Consider the following 18002-nt stretch of genomic DNA (forward strand, 5'->3'; position numbering starts at 1 on the left):
TTGGTTTACTGACGAAGCTTATTTTTACCTGGACGGCTTCGTCAATAAACAGAACTGGCGCATATGGGGAACCGAAAAGCCCCATGTTGCAGTCCCATCGTCCCTGCATCCTCAAAAAGTACTGGTCTGGGCCGCCATTTCTTCCAAAGGAATCATTGGCCCATTTTTCAGATCCGAAACGATTACTGCATCACGCTATCTGGACATTCTTCGTGAATTTGTGGCGGTACAAACTGCCTTAGACGACACTGCGAACACCTCGTGGTTTATGCAAGATGGTGCCCGGCCACATCGCATGGCCGACGTCTTTAATTTCCTGAATGAATATTTCGATGATCGTGTGATTGCTTTGGGCTATCCGAAACATACAGGAGGCGGCGTGGATTGGCCTCCCGATCCGCCAGACATGAACCCCTGTCACTTCTTTCTGCGGGGACACTTGAAAGACCAGGTGTACCACCAGAATCCAGAAACAATTGAACAGCTGAAGCAGTACATCTCATCTGCATGTGAAGCCATTCCGCCAGACACGTTGTCAAAGGTTTCGCGTAATTTCATTCAGAGACTACGCCATATTATTGCTACGCATGGTGGATATGTGGAAAATATCGTACTATAGAGTTTCCCAGACCGCAGCGCCATCTGTTGTTGAAAATTGTAACTACTGTAATTTCGAAAGTTTGTCTGAAAATGTACTGTTGTCCCAAGCATATTGCAACAAACGGTGTATTTCTATCGCTGCTCGTTTAGTTTTTATTGCCGTTTCAAATATACCGGTCATTTTTGAAACACCCTGTATATACATAGGACGCCCATCTAATCTCGACAATTCGCCACAAGATGATGAGAGTGACACTCATCAAAACATTTCGGAATTTCAGTAGTCACCCGGATGGGAGCCGGATAAAATTTCGTCGGCAGTCTACGCTGGGAAAGAATACATTCACATATATAGCATATTTTGCAATTACGACACACAGTATGTGCCATTTTGAGTCTGACAATGTTCTAGGTGATTACGAAATAGTCGAAGCTAGTTGCAACAAAATAAAGTTTTATACCAGCTTTTCGATGGTATATATAGAAAGGTCTCTTGAAAGCGGTGCGGCACAATTTAAAGTGATTTTATCCTCTGTTGAAACGCTGCTTTTGATTTTCCGGTGCAGTTTTCTCCACGTTCTTTGAATAGCTACTTTTTCTGACTCATGATGGTACACGTTTCGCGATTCGGGTTTTCTTAGATTTCATCTGCTGATGTATTTGGTCTCGCTTTTAAAACCTTGTGTAACTTGAACTTATTGCGTTTTCCTATTTCAAGGAAACTGTAAATATGTATTTCAACTGCAGGTAACAAATGGTACCTCTTTACCCAGGGCCTCGTGAGCAAGCAGGTGCTGCGCTTATGGTACTGGCAATTTTTCTAAAGTCGTCAAAATGTCATGATGAAGCGAGCAGCGGGTGGCGCTTCTAGTGGAGTTACGGCAGAGCATCACGGAGAACTATCCAACTATCTATCGCAGCGGTGACGGGCCATTCAGAACATGAGGCGAGGCGCAGGATGCTGGCCGTAGGTGTCCCCTGTATGGCAAAATTGTCGCCAACGTACGAGTGTGGCTCACTGTTGGCGAGTAAGCCACTCTCTGACGGCGCCTTGTTAGGGGTTATAAGGAATCTGTGCTACAGTAGTGATGTCGCTACTTTCGATTTACAACTTTTGTCAAAACTCCTGAAATTCAAGACAGGTCATCGTTTTCTCAGTGGTGTAAAGTTTCAGCCGGCTGACACACACACTGATTCCAGCGCTGGTTCTATGGCAAAAGAATACTAATGTAGTTCTCAAGATTTAATAACGCCTCACTTCTAGTAGTTAACATACGAAGAAACAGGATAATAATCGTAGTATCTGTTACAATAAAGTACCCACGAAACTATGGTTTCCTTCTGCTTACAATCTATAAGGAAACGTACGTTCTAAATAACCCCTAGGCTAAAATGTGGGAGGATGTCTTAGACAGATGGCAGTTACCAAAGCTTGTTCGTGCACAAAATGTGGAGCATAAATACCCCTTCAATCGCAAATCGTGAAGTAACTAAGGAAACACGGTACATTTCGGTATCTTGGGCCTCATTTTCAGGCACCTGTATCAGGCTTTCATCAAAGTGCTTATTTATTTCTCACTTGCCCACTACATATAAAAAAAGATGAATTGCATGACGATGTAGCTATCTGTATAGCAAAAACGCTAGAAAGGACAAACAGACACTTTCAGGTTTAATCGCTATGAGTAATCTGCAATACTTGGCCACGGTGCTTGATTTGTGACGGTATATACCAGTGTCCTGTACCAGTACCTCTGACGAAAAAAGGGAAGGCACATACAACGAAAAAGTTTCAAAGCTTTGGACAGTTTTATTAACTGTAAGCTAAAACATTTAATGTTTTCCCTTTTCAGCATCTTATAGTTCAAATTTAGGTCTGTTCACTTTACTGTAGTTTCTTTTTTGTAACAAATCGGAAACTGAGACATAACATTTAAGTTAATTAATACAAAATGTAATGAAAGATTGTTGGTGCAAAGGGGAGTTTTATTTTTTCCACTGCGATAGTCAGAAAAGCGTTAAAATAACGTTTTATGAAGATTAAATTTCAAAAACACCCACCCAAAAGGTACTAGAACCTCTTATTTCCCGTGACAAAAACTTAAAATATTTTCTGAAAAAAGAGACTGAAAAGCATTTTACAGAAACTAACCGCATTCGACAAGAGATTCCATCAAGGAATTATTCTTTCGTAATGAAAAGTGGCCAAATAGCACAAATATCACAGTGCACAATACACAGATTACCTCTGCAGTGTATGAGTGCTATTATCTGAGCAATAATGCTTCATCTGGGGTTATACTCCACAATTCATTGTGGGGTGCATGGAAGAGGGCACTCCTTAATGCAGAAAGGAATATAATCTCTTTCAGTGCAACTACTTTCTGGCATATGCAAATGACGAAGAGTTGCTAAGAGAAAAAAAGAATGATAGCACAAAAACTTTCTCGTATGATGTGAACCGATCAACTTGTGTGGCAGGAAGACTGTGTTACAAACACTGATTGAAGAAACTTAAAAATGTACTTAAAAAATTCATATGAATCATGATTCTATATTTTCAGCAAGTGCCATAGTCACACTCTCATCAAACTTCAGTGACTAAGAGAATTAACAATAATTCTTCCTAGTAAAAGAAATATAACATTTAAAATATGATAAGGCAGGGAGTATATTATAGAGTGCAGAACAATAACTGCTATCAGCCAGTCAAAATACAAGATGATTTTATTTAACACATGACTGGTTTTGGGCTCGTGTCCTTCTTCAGGTAGTTTACATTCAATTACATGTTTCAGTGTTCAGCGTTGAAGACCACTGGTTAAATAAAAAAACAGATAATATGATGACTAAATACACACGACTGAAACGCTTAAAAGTTGCTAAGCGACATTTGTTGTAAAGTATTACAGTACTCACATACAGCTGGAGCATCCAAATCATTTTCGTATTACATTCATCACATTTTTTAGAAAAATATCTCGATTTCTTTACACATTAATTGCATATTACACACCATGGTAAATATTGGTACATTTATTTTATAACTTTGTTACAGTACATTTAATGCATTCAGAAACACATATACTCAAAACGTCTAATGTGCTTACACAGGAAAACAAATGCTATGGTCAAAAGCCTTAGATCTAAGAAGTTCAAAGATGTTACACAAACAAAAACATAATAGATATGACAGATTATGGAAATGAAATTGTTAGATGACTATGGAAACACACTGTTATTTATAATCTACAGAATGGCTAGTGGAAATTATATAACGTTGTAATCATTGTCATCTTTTTTAATTTTTTTGTTTTTTTGTTTTTGCTAGTTATGAGAACCCAATGAGCAAAAGATGAAGAAAATTGATTGATTCATCTACTTAATGTTCTACAGTGAATTTAATGTTGTTATGCATGCTACTGAGAATATTCGCAAGTTTTCTCATCACCCCAGTTGTACAATTGCAAAGGCTAATCGTATAATTAACATACCTTTTGTAATAAATTACTTTAATTTTTAAGCAAACATTCAGACCTAAGAAGGAATAGATTTGTTGTGTGATTAACATAAATATCTGCAAGGATTACTGCCAAACTCCTGCCCATTGCAAGAACATCTAGTTACTTGTAAAATTTGTTGTTAAATGAGAAACTATTATGTGACAGGATTAGTTCGTGCAGCTCATATATCTCATCATTGGATAGTATTTTTATTTTAATGTGTTGTTCTTAATTATCTGACTTGTGGCATGGATAGGTATGTTGCTGTAAAGGTTTACAATGTCCATTTAACCAAATTTGATACCTTCTGGTACAGATTTGTCTTTGATATCTGCGGTAAGATCACAGCTGGTCTTAATTGAAAAGTTCTTTTCCTAAGTATAAAAATTGCTGAGAACGTTATCTAGGTTCTTGCTGACAAAATATGCTGGTCTATTTCTTGAGTTAACTGTGAGTCATATAGAACAATTACGCTTATTCTCTTTCGGTTGTGAACGTAATTTTGGTGTTGGCAGGTTCACGACAAGGCATTTTATGACAACAGAATCAGATAACAGTAAATTAGAATATTTCAGAAGTTTCCTTAGCTCAGCTCGAAATTTGGGTGTGAGGTCATTCTTTATTACATTTTTTTTTTGTTTTTATAAACAGAATTCCAAAGTTTCGTTGATACATTAAAATTCATACATAACAAAAGATAGTCCTCTTTATTAGACTTCATTACCAGAACTTTGTTTTCAGATAGTGTGCTATTAATATTCCAGAGTCAGTATTTGCATAATTGTGTATCTTTTGGTTTTGTAGGTTTTTGTATCATATTCTTAACTTTAAGCCCAACACTAATCTATACATTATGGCTCATTTTAACTGAGTCACATGCCATTTTAGAGCAGACAATTAAAGTATTGATATTGTTATTACTGAGCAATGGAGGATTATTATGTTTGATGTCTTCCTGAAGTAACTCCATCGCATCTTTGTCAAATGTAATGTGGAGTTTATCATCATGTCATATGCTATTTATTCTAGTGTTGGAGGAGGTTCTAGATATTGTCTTTTATTAGAAATGAAAGCAAGTAATCTCTGATTGTGTCTAGTTGACACAACTAGGTGTTGTTTGCTCACATAGCCATTAATTTTATCTTAAGTGTACATGAAATTCATGGGAGTCAAGGTGTCGGTTAGTGCCAAGTGCAGTTTGAGCAATTGCTAGTTGAAGATATCGTTGCATTTATACAATGATTTGATTTCAGATTTTAATTAGATAATTTCACAGATTGCTTTTGCATTTTTGGCTGACTGAGTGTGGCTCCTTACGTTAATTTCAATGCAATTAGCTATTATTTTGGACAAAAGGCAGATCTTTGTTAAATGTGATTGCTTGAATGTTCTTCATTATCTTGTTTTTACACATTCTGATTATTACATTTTTCATTTTTAGGGAATAATAACATAGAGAAGAAAGTTAAGACAGTGGTCTGCATGCCAATCTTAATTAGAATCACTTCTCAGTTCTTTTACTTTTGGTCTTTAACGTCTATATACATTTATTTCTGCAATTAGGGTAAGCAGTAATTCTCTAAATATTTGAAGCTCTAAGTGTTGGCTATTCTATGATGAGAAAAATTCTGTATTATGTGTCCCTTTTCATTTCAGTTTTTCACTATTCTTGTTTCGTTGGGACTGAAGGTTCCTATGGAAGCTTCACTACAGGCTGTATGCCAAGTTTCTAGTTTCTCTTTTAAATTAAAGAGTTATAAAAAGGGATAATACGAAGTAAGTAACTGCGGCCTGTTGTAATATGGCCTTTTGTGTAAACATTGTAAACAGATCCAAGTAATCGAAATGTTGCCAATTGTAATTTAACTGAAAGTGTAACACTTTCTATTTAATATACTTTTCATTAACCCCCTCCTTTGTTGCTTAATTCAAATTAAAATGATAATTACTTAAATATAATGACATATTCTGTAAAAAAATAGAGAATAAATCAAAATCAAACCACATCAAAACTGAAGATTTACTAGTTAAAAGTTTCGAGAAATATTTTGTGATTCTGAAAATTTCTTTTTCATTTCGAATTGCCACCTCAGTTTTTGCCTTAGATAGTATATCACAGTGCATGAGAAGGGCTCTGCTCTTGTAATGCACTGCCTTGAAGCTCCAATAACAATTTACGTCTTCACCAGCAATTAAAACCATGCAATCGAGAGCGTAATGGGGAGCATGCCTTAAAGATACAAGCAATAATCAAGTTACATCCTGATAGGAAGTTCCCTCAACTATTAGGTTAAAATAGTTCAGAGATAAAAACTGTTTAATGCATATCTGCTGCAATAACAAAACACTTCCAACATTTACTGCTTTGTTCAGGACGAAAAAGTTTCTTCCAATCGTTTCAATAGCTCACTGTTCTGGTATTATAAAAGTCGCCTATATGCTACATTTTACGTTTGTCGTTAGTCTTCTCTCACCATACACACGGCCAGATGTTGCGATATCATCCTCTAATACCCAAGGCATCACCTGCAGTCAATTTTGTGAAATCACTGTATAGAAACATAAGACTAATTTCTGCTTTAAAAATTCACGGCACATCCTACCGTGATAGAGTTGAGGACCAGTGAAGACTAATTTGCTCTCAGCTTTCTTACACCCTGCAGAACTAGTGATGTTTTTCTACAGGCGAAAAGAATGATTTAAGTCCTCTCATAGAGGTAGACCAGGTTCAGGCCACTAGCTGCCAGCAAAACAGCTAGTTTAATCCTGCAGAATTACATCGGGGGTATTTTAGCAAAAAGTAATGTATCGATTTCGTAAGACTATGCAACTGTTTTCATGAGAGAAGTTATTCGTACTCACTTTTCATTTCTATTTCTACAAATGTTTAATAACAAATCGAGTGAATTTATATTAAACTCTGGCCGGCCGATGTATCGGTGAGAAGTGAGAACACAGTCTTTTTTATCAAATGTGACTTCCGATATCCTCATATGTCACTTCTTCTGAATTTTCTTGCGTGGAACTGTCAAGGACAATGTTTTGTTGCGCAATTAATGGTCTTAATTATCAACCAAAACCAACAATGGAGAAATGCAGTCATGATATGCTGAAAAATGTTTGGCAGTAATTCTGCTATCATCTAGTTAATGTCTTGGTCAGGACTGTAAAATTTGTCGAACAGAAAATAAAAGTGAGAGCAACAGAATGTATGTGATTTTTTGAATATCTGTCAGTTCAATATAGCTTCACAGAAACGGTTGAATTTTGTAAAATGACTGTATGTTCACTGGCACTGTAGAACAGAATGGGAAAGCAAAGGAGAAATAAACGATAGCTAAACGAAAAATTAAAGGAAAACAAAACATTAAGAACAAGAAAAAAGAACAGGTAAAGATAAAAGAATTGGGATGAAGAGTGGAGAATTTCTCTTAGGAAGGTGTCAAGTGAATTATATCTGCTTTTTTGAATAGATGTATTGTACGTTTATTTGTAGTATGTTTGGATGTTACAGCATTCAGTGCAGCCAGAAGTACCTTGTGGTCACTAATCCCTGTATCTGTGAAGATGTTCCTTACTTGGTCGGGATTATTTGTTGCTAAGAGTTCAATATGTTTTCGCAACCATTTACACTTCGAGTGGTCTCCTGAACTAGTTATTCAAAATAATTATCTTAGAAGGCACACGATTTCGGAGGGCGTTTTATGCTTACCACCGACTTTAAACATATATTTTATTGTTTATATTATTTAAATGAATAATGTTAATGAAAATTATTGCAAATCTCAAATTAAATGTATTATTGTAGTTAATAAATTAAGAGTTGTATAAACTTTCTAAAATAAAGTCAAAGAAAATCTTTTTGGTCAAATGTTTGAGCGGAGCGACAACAAGGATCCCTAGAAATTACGTAATGGACATTTACCGGAACTTTCATAGCCAAATGGAAAATGGACAAATGAGGTATTAAACTGACCACCATAAGGTGCAGTCTTGCGAAAAAATATTTTTTGCTTAAAAGTAATCAGAGTCACTAAGAAAGACTTGATTAGTAACTTGTGTGAAAATGTGAATATTTTGCAAAAAGTTGCTGCTCTAGCTACGGAAATGAAGTGTCAAAAAGTTCATCTCTTTAAGGCCTAGCTATTTTGCACACAAACAGCTACACTGGTGTGATATTTAACAGCCAATAAAAAATTTTTCAAATACAGAACTGAGATAAAAATGGACACACGTTATATCTAAAAGCAAGAAATGAAAGAAATTAGAGAAACATTTAACGTACCTTTGAACGATACTTGAGATCATATACAGCAAATGAGGTGCGGACTGAGAAGTTAAGGTTCAATGTTTATGTTAGAATTTCAAAGAGCACTAGAGGATATTTGTCTGGTGGATTATGTGGGCCGTGTGATCTCGTTTGCTGTACATGATTTCGAGAGCTATTCAAAGGCGCGTCAAATGTTTCTCTAATGCATTTTATGGGTGGTTTAATGAGTCTGGTAAATTTCCATGAAAAAATGGAAATTATTTGTTGCGCCTTCACGGTTTCTAAGTCTGGTTATTCTAATGATCGTACAAAGAATTTCAACAATGTACAGTGTACAGTTCATTGTTGACCTCTGTATGAATTGGTAAGTGTGTCGACTGTGATTGAAAATGGAGAAAACCGAGTTTCGTGCTGTCATTAAACATTTTCATTAGAAAGGTTGGATTGTTGTACAGATCAAAAGAGAATTGGGTGAAGTTCTTGCTGACTCTGCTCTATCACTGAAGACCAGTTGCAGGGAAGTGACAAAGGTTATGGGATAGCGATACGCAGTTATAACAGATTGCGTCCGCCCCCGGTAGCTGAGTGGTCAGCGCGACGGACTGTCAGTCCTAAGGGCCCGGGTTCGATTCCCACTGGGTGGGAGATTTTCTCCGCTCAGGGACTGGGTATTGTGTTGTCCTAATCATTATCATTTCATCCCCTTCGACGCGCAAGTGACCGAAGTGGCGTCAAATCGAAAGACTTGCACCAGGTGAGCGGTCTACCCGACGGGAGGCCCTCGTCACACGCCATTATTATTTTTATTAATATAACAGATGGCGGTAGTGTCGCGTATCAAAGTCATAAAAACGGCAGTGCATTGGCGGAGCTGTCATTTGTACTCAGGTGATTCATGTGGGAAGTTTCCCGGCGTGACTATGCTCGCGCGACGGGAATTCCAGGTTCCGCAGTGTCAAGAGTGTGCCGAGAATATCACATTTCAGGCATTACCAGTCAGCACGGACAATGCAGTGCCTGACGACCTTCAGTTAACAAGAAGAACGGCGGCGTTTGCGTAGATTTTGCGGGCTTTCGAATTAACTACGCACCCTCCGACTCAAAGTTGCAATATTAAAAATGTTGGCTGGTTTCGTTGTCTAGGGGCTGAGATACGTAGTTGCCGCATTACAGACCAAATTCTGCTGAGTCTACAGTATACGATAAGAATACACACATGAATCGAATGGTCAAAGGTTCCTATCACTCGGCAATTGCGAATTATGAATGTAACATATGAATTTATAAATGAAAGATTGCAGTTAAATAAAATTTGCAGGTACTATCTTAACGACTTTAAATGATGCGTACGATAGCAGAAGTACTTTTGAGAATGCGGTATATTTCTGCAAAACACTTATTGGTGTCGATGGTCCAGCAATTAAATAAAATAATAAGTTGAATAACATGGAAACAATAGATTCCTACTGCACGTAATTACACTCCTGGAAATGGAAAAAAGAACACATTGACACCGGTGTGTCAGACCCACCATACTTGCTCCGGACACTGCGAGAGGGCTGTACAAGCAATGATCACACGCGCGGCACAGCGGACACACCAGGAACCGCGGTGTTGGCCGTCGAATGGCGCTAGCTGCGCAGCATTTGTGCACCGCCGCCGTCAGTGTCAGCCAGTTTGCCGTGCCATACGGAGCTCCATCGCAGTCTTTAACACTGGTAGCATGCCGCGACAGCGTGGACGTGAACCGTATGTGCAGTTGACGGACTTTGAGCGAGGGCGTATAGTGGGCATGCGGGAGGCCGGGTGGACGTACCGCCGAATTGCTCAACACGTGGGGCGTGAGGTCTCCACAGTACATCGATGTTGTCGCCAGTGGTCGGCGGAAGGTGCACGTGCCCGTCGACCTGGGACCGGACCGCAGCGACGCACGGATGCACGCCAAGACCGTAGGATCCTACGCAGTGCCGTAGGGGACCTCACCGCCACTTCCCAGCAAATTAGGGACACTGTTGCTCCTGGGGTATCGGCGAGGACCATTCGCAACCTTCTCCATGAAGCTGGGCTACCGTCACGCACACCGTTAGGCCGTCTTCCGCTCACGCCCCAACATCGTGCAGCCCGCCTCCAGTGGTGTCGCGACAGGCGTGAATGGAGGGACGAATGGAGACGTGTCGTCTTCAGCGATGAGAGTCGCTTCTGCCTTGGTGCCAATGATGGTCGTATGCGTGTTTGGCGCCGTGCAGGTGAGCGCCACAATCAGGACTGCATACGACCGAGGCACACAGGGCCAACACCCGGCATCATGGTGTGGGGAGCGATCTCCTACACTGGCCGTACACCACTGGTGATCGTCGAGGGGACACTGAATAGTGCACGGTACATCCGAACCGTCATCGAACCCATCGTTCTACCATTCCTAGACCGGCAAGGGAACTTGCTGTTCCAACTGGACAATGCACGTCCGCATGTATCCAGTGCCACCCAACGTGCTCTAGAAGGTGTAAGTCAACTACCCTGGCCAGCAAGATCTCCGGATCTGTCGCCCATTGAGCATGTTTGGGACTGGATGAAACGTCGTCTCACGCGGTCTGCACGTCCAGCACGAACGCTGGTCCAACTGAGGCGCCAGGTGGAAATGGCATGGCAAGCCGTTCCACAGGACTACATCCAGCATCTCTACGATCGTCTCCATGGGAGAATAGCAGCCTGCATTGCTGCGAAAGGTGGATATACACTGTACTAGTGCCGACATTGTGCATGCTCTGTTGCCTGTGTCTCTGTGCCTGTGGTTCTGTCAGTGTGATCATGTGATGTATCTGACCCCAGGAATGTGTCAATAAAGTTTCCCCTTCCTGGGACAATGAATTCACGGTGTTCTTATTTCAATTTCCAGGAGTGTAGTTATGAGCAACAACATAGCTCGCGAGATATTCACTTCAAAACGCAGACTACGTCTTCACTGCAAAAGCCACGGAAATCACACAAGAGCACAGGTCGGGACTCCCAAATATTTCTATCCTCGGCGACCACGCGCAAATTGCTCCACTGCCCAAGTCTTGCCGCCGACAGTGCGTCCGTCGCGCCGTACTGTCCGCGTCTCCCGTGTCCAGTGCCGTACTGTCCAGAACTACCGCCTGCTCAGGACTCCTCGTGTCCTCTCCGGAAACTCGATTCCATCCAGTCTCCCCATTCACGAGCACTGTGATTGGCTAGAGCGTTCGCGCCATGTCTTCATTCCAACGCACAGTCACACAATGACACATATTCGAAATACTGGATTTACATTTAAATACTTGAAATTAAACAAATATTCCTACGGCTGGACCATAAACACGCTCTAACACACATTATTAAATACATAAACAATTCAATAAACATATATCAAAAGAAAAGAAGCGAAAGGTAGGCCAGGGGCCTATTGTCTGGCTCTGAGCACTATGGGACTTAACATCTGTGGTCATCGGTCCCCTAGAACTTAGAACTACTTAAACCTAACTAACCTAAGGACTTCCAGACTAAAGCGCCTAGAACCGCATGGCCACACCGGCCGGCTAATGTCTCCTTGCTTTCTAAAACACAGTAAATAATTGATCAGTTTCTTAATGAATAGCATATGTCGGCTATTAACAAAGGCATAGATGAATCAATATATTTATAAGCATGCTGCTACCGTTTTTCCGTGTAACTGTGGAGTACTTATGGCCTGACGCGATCGATAGTAATCGGCCATTTTGACCTCCAATAACTCATTTACTATTTAAGTTACATTCCTGTAATGCATACCAATTTAGGTTTACACAAATAGCTTTCTAAAGACATGTAGATCGATGAAATCGGATGAACCGTAAAGATTTTGGAAATTCGTTGTTGGGTGTTACTTGTATAAATTATCGTCGGATACTAAACTTTAGCCGGCCGCGGTGGCCGAGCGGTTCTAGGCGCCTCAGTCTGGAACCACGCGACTGCTACGGTCGCAGGTTCGAATCCTGCCTCGGGCATGGATGTGTGTGATGTCCTTATGTTAATTAGGGTTCTCTCTCTCTCTCTCTCTCTCTCTCTCTCTCTCTCTCTCTCTATTCGTTTAGTCGGTTCCGACTCTTCGTGACCCAATGACCCAAATCACGCCACTTTTTCCTGTCTGGCACTTTCTCCCGTAGACCTTCCAGGTGGGAACACATTGCTTCTGTGATGCCATCGATCCATCTCATCCTCTGACGTCCTCTTCTTCTAGTTCCTTCAATTTTCCCCAGCATTAATGTTTTTTCCAGCGAGGCATTCCTTCGCATTGTGTGTCCAAAGTAGGTCAGCTTCTGTTTTAACATTAGACCTTCCAGAGAGAAATCTGGTTTAATTTGCTCCAGTATTGATCTGTTGGTACTCTTTGCAGTCCATGGAACTCTAAGAAGTTTCCTCCAATACCACAATTCGAAGGAGTCAATTCTTCGCCGTTCAGCCTTTCTAATGGTCCAGGTCTCACATCCATACATCACAACTGGAAAGACCATAGCCCTCACAATACGGATCTTTGTTGCTAGTGTTAAGTAGTGCTAGGGTTAAGTAGTTCTAAAGTTTAGGGGACTGATGACCTCAGAAGTTAAGTCCCATAGTGCTCAGAGCCATTTGAACCATTTTGGTTCAAATGTTTGTGAGCACTATAGGACTTGAAGTTCTGAGGTCATCAGTCCCCTAGAACTTAGAACTACTTAAACCTAACTAACCTAAGGACATTACACACATCCATGCCCGAGGCAGGATTCGAACCTGCGACTGTAGCGGTCGCGCTGTTCCAGACTGTAGCGCCTAGAACCGCTCGGCCACTATGGCCGGCCAGAACCATTTTATTTTAACTAAACTTAAAACTAATAAATATATTGAGAATCTGATTACACCATCAGAATCGTCGTGCAAATAATGGTAATGTACATGTTTATTTTTGAGGTATCATGATTCATCTGGTTACTATTAATTTCTATACGAATTGTGAAATGTCTGCTATTATGGTTCACAAAGTCCGCCATCTTTAGCACTCCCGGCATAGTCATCTCCTTCGACACAAAGCGCCGTTTCGTCACAGTCTCAACATGGAATTCCCAGCCACGCAGCCGATGGACCACGTGCTCCGGCCACCCATCTTGCTCAGCTAACGTTCGGCTCCATGTGTTTACTGTCGGGCCGCGGCTTTGACGAGCGTCCTGTGCTGCCACGCCAACTTACAATATTTTCTGGGCGCCACAATTCGCCCGTTACCTCACAAGTTGTCAGTGCTAACAGACAAGCAGCACTGCGTGAAACAGAAGTAAACAATGCGAGACGTTACGACGAACGTATCCGTTAGGACAGTGCGCCAGATTTTGTGTTAATGCGCTAATGCAGCTGACGACCGACCTGAGTGACTTTGCTAACTGTATAACGCCGCCGGCAGCACCTCTCCTGGGCTCGCGACCATATCGGTGGCGCACTAGACGACTGGAAAACTGTGGCCTGGTCCGACGAGTCCCGGTTTCAGTTGGTGAGAGCTCATGGCAGGGATCGAGTGTGACGCAGACCGCGCGAAGGCTTGGACTCAAATTGTCAACAAGTCACTGCACAAGCTGGTGGTGGCCCCATAATGGTGTGGGCTGTGTTTACATGGAATGGATTGGGTCTTGGTTCTGTAGGCTGTTTGGAGACCATTTTCAGCCATTCATGGACTTGACGTTCCCAAACAACGGTGGAAGTTTTGTGGATGACAATGTGCTATGTCAAGGGTCCACATTTGTTCGCGACTGGTTTGATGAACATTCTAGTCAGTTTAAGTGAATGATTTGGTCATCCGGACCGCCTGATATGAATCACATCTAACATTCATGGGACGTAATCGAGAGGTCTGTTCGTGCACAAATCATGCGCCGGTGACACCTTCGCCGTTATGAACGGCTATAGAGGCAGCATGGATCATTATTCCTGCAGGGGACGTCCAACGATTTGTTGAGCCGATATCACGTCGAGTTGCCCCACTACGCCGAGCGGGGTTGGGTTGGGTTGTTCTGGGGGAAGAGACCAAACAGCAGGGTCATCGGTCTCGTCGGATTAGGGAAGGAAGTCGGCCGTGCCCTTTCAAAGGAACCATCCCAGCATTTGCCTGTAGCGATTTAGGGAAATCGCGGAAAACCTAAATCAGGATGGCCGGACGCGGGATTGAACCGTCGTCCTCCCAAATGCGAGTCCAGTGTGCTACCACTGCGCCACCTCGCTCGGTTACGCGGGCGAAAGGAGGTCTGACACGATATCAGGTACCCCATGTATTTTGTCATCTCTGTGTACTTTTGGATTAATAGTGATAAATTTGATCGGACAAGCACCGAAGGCGAAGCGCACTCTGGCCGTCCAGTCGAGGCCACGACAAAGATAAAAAAAACTGTCCAAATCCAAATATGGTAACACAAAACCGCCGAATAAGAATTCGAGAGATTGCTAACACTGTAGGTTCCTCAACTGAGCGAGTGCATAATACCCTGCATGGAGAATTGCCAACGAAGAAGCTACGTGCGAGTTGAGTGCGACTGCTTACATTCGACCAAAAGCACAACGTTTCAGCACAATGTCTGGCGACGTTCAGTGGCAATCCGCGATACTTTTTGCGTTGATTTGTGATTATTGACAAAACCTGGATCCATCATTATAAAGTACAGTCAAATCGGCAGTCAAATGGCTCTGAGCACTATGGGACTTAACTTGTGAGGTCATCAGTCCCCTAGAACTTAGAACTACTTAAACCGAAGGACATCACACACATCCATGCCCGAGGCAGGATTCGAACCTGCGACCGTAGCGGTTGCGCGGTTCCAGACTGTAGCGCCTAGAACCGCTCGGCCACTCCGGCCGGCCCCACCTCTTATTTATTACTGTTACACATATCATTTTACAAAACGTTTGACCTTTTTCCAACATTATTTTTAATTTTCTTCTTTTCCTTACGATCTGTGTTTGCACTCCCTCTGAGCCGGAGCCGGTGGAACCGCAGGCGGCGCGGGCTGAGCGCCCGACGGCAGGATGGGAGCGCCAGATCGGCCGCGCATCGCGGCGAGTTTGCTGCCACTCATGCAAATGCGGCCGCGGCGCTGCGGTCCGCGCGGAGGGGTCAAGCAAACGCTGATTTATAAACTTATGCATTATTAATTAAACAGCCGCGGCGCGAGCGCTAATGAACTGCGGCCGGGACCACGTGACGTGGGCCGGCCGGAGCCAATGGCGCGCCGCGCGCCGACCGCACGACGAATCGCCGGCAAATCGCGAGGCCCGCTGCGGTTCCGAATCGATGTGCTAGATAGCGCCTCTAAATTATGCATCAAAATGCCCCCCTTCCTGGCCGCTTCATAATTAAAGCATTTATTGGTCGTGGAGGCTTATGAATTGATGCCACTTTGACCTGCAATGCATCAACGACGAAATGCGTTTTGGAGGTAAACGGGGAACGCGTACATCGCGTGGCACGGTTCGCGCCCGCACTCGTCGCGCATAGGAGCGTGTGTGGTGTGTGTGTATGTGCGTGTGCATGCGTGCGCCAGAACGGGCGCATTTTCAATTAAACGTTAGATAATGCATCCCTGCGCCACTCGCCGAATCAAAATATAACAGTGCGCGCACCATGGGAAACGGCCCGGCCGGCCGCAGCGCCCATATGCACACACACACACATACACACACACACACACACACACACACACACACACACACACAGCAGCCCACGTTAATGCAGCGAAACCAAGGCGCGCTGCTGAATAATTACGCGTTTTAATAACGCGGCTAATAAAGCTGGCAGCAATGATTGCGGCGAGCGCGTAGCGGCCGGCGTCGCTGTGATATGTACTGCTACTGCTACAGCCGCTGCCGCTGCCGTCGCCACCTTCGGATAAGCCCCGCGGGCCCACGTGCGGTGCAGCGCCCAGCGGCAGAAGCGCGTACTGATCGCCGACAGCGATCCCGCACTGCCGGTTAATCTCGGAAAAGCCTACCACCCTCCGCGAAATGCTAACGGAAATGGACAACGCCGCTCGAAAGGCCGATCCGATTGTGTCGCCGAGACTGCGTAAATGCGAAAGACTGTCACTTCCGACGTTAAGATTGGTAATGGAGGCGAGACTAAAGGAAAATCTGCTGAAGTACACTGTCCAGTCACATTCTACATCTACATCTACATCTACATACATACTCCGCAATCCACCATACGGTGCGTGGCGGAGGGTACCTCGTACCACAACTAGCATCTTCTCTCCCTGTTCCACTCCCAAACAGAACGAGGGAAAAATGACTGCCTATATGCCTCCGTACGAGCCCTAATCTCTCTTATCTTTGTGGTCTTTCCGCGAAATATAAGTTGGCGGCAGTAAAATTGTACTGCAGTCAGCTTCAAATGCTGGGTCTCTAAATTTCCTCATTAGCGATTCACGAAAAGAACGCCTCCTTTCTTCCAGAGACTCCCACCCGACTTCCTGAAGCATTTCCGTAACACTCGCGTGATGATCAAACCTACCAGTAACAAATCTAGCAGCCCGCCTCTGAATTGCTTCTAGCTCCCTCAATCCGACCTGATAGGTATCCCAAACGCTCGAGCAGTACTCAAGAATAGGTCATATTAGTGTTTTATAAGCGGTCTTCTTTACAGATGAACCATATCTTCCCAAAATTCTACCAATGAACCGAAGACGACTATCCGCCTTCCCCACAACTGCCATTACATGCTTGTCCCACTTCATATCGCTCTGCAATGCTACGCCCAAATATTTAATCGACGTGACTGTGTCAAGTACTACACTACTAATGGAGTATTCAAACATTACAGGATTCTTTTTACTATTCATCTGCATTAATTTACATTTATCTATATTTAGAGTTAGCTGCCATTATTTACACCAATCACATATCCTGTCCAAGTCATCTTGTATCCTCCTACAGTCACTCAATGACCACACCTTCCCGTATACCTCAGCATCATCAGCAAACAGCCGCACATTGCTATCCACCCTATACAAAAGATCATTTATGTAGATAGAAAACAACAGCGGAACCTACCACACTTCCCTGGGGCACTCCAGATGATACCCTCACCTCCGATGAACACTCACCATCGAGGACAACGTACTGGGTTCTATTATGTAAGAAGTCTTCGAGCCACTCACATATTTGGGAACCAATCCCATATGCTCGTACCCTAGTTAGGAGTCTGCAGTGGGGCACCGAGTCAAACGCTTTCCGGAAGTCAAGGAACATGGCATCCGTCTGATACCCTTCATCCATGGTTCGCACGATATCATGTGAAAAAAGGGCGAGTTGCGTTTCGCAGGAGTATCGATGACACTTTCGTTTTGTGGAGCCATGGTGAAGAACAGCTCGGTGACTTCCTAAGACACTTGAACAGCCTCCATGCCAACATAAAATTTACCATGGAAGTAGAAAAGGACAAAAAACTGCCATTTCTAGATGTGCTGGTCACAAGGGATGGTGAAAACCTGGGACACAGCGTGTATCGAAAACGGACACACACGGACCGATACCTGCACAAACTATCAAACCACCACCCGAGCCAGAAAAAAGGTATGATTAATACGCTCGTAACGCGAGCAGGACGAATATGTGAGCCGCAGCAG

This window comes from Schistocerca nitens, chromosome 4, assembly GCF_023898315.1.
Source record: "Schistocerca nitens isolate TAMUIC-IGC-003100 chromosome 4, iqSchNite1.1, whole genome shotgun sequence".
Taxonomy (NCBI): domain Eukaryota; kingdom Metazoa; phylum Arthropoda; class Insecta; order Orthoptera; family Acrididae; genus Schistocerca; species Schistocerca nitens.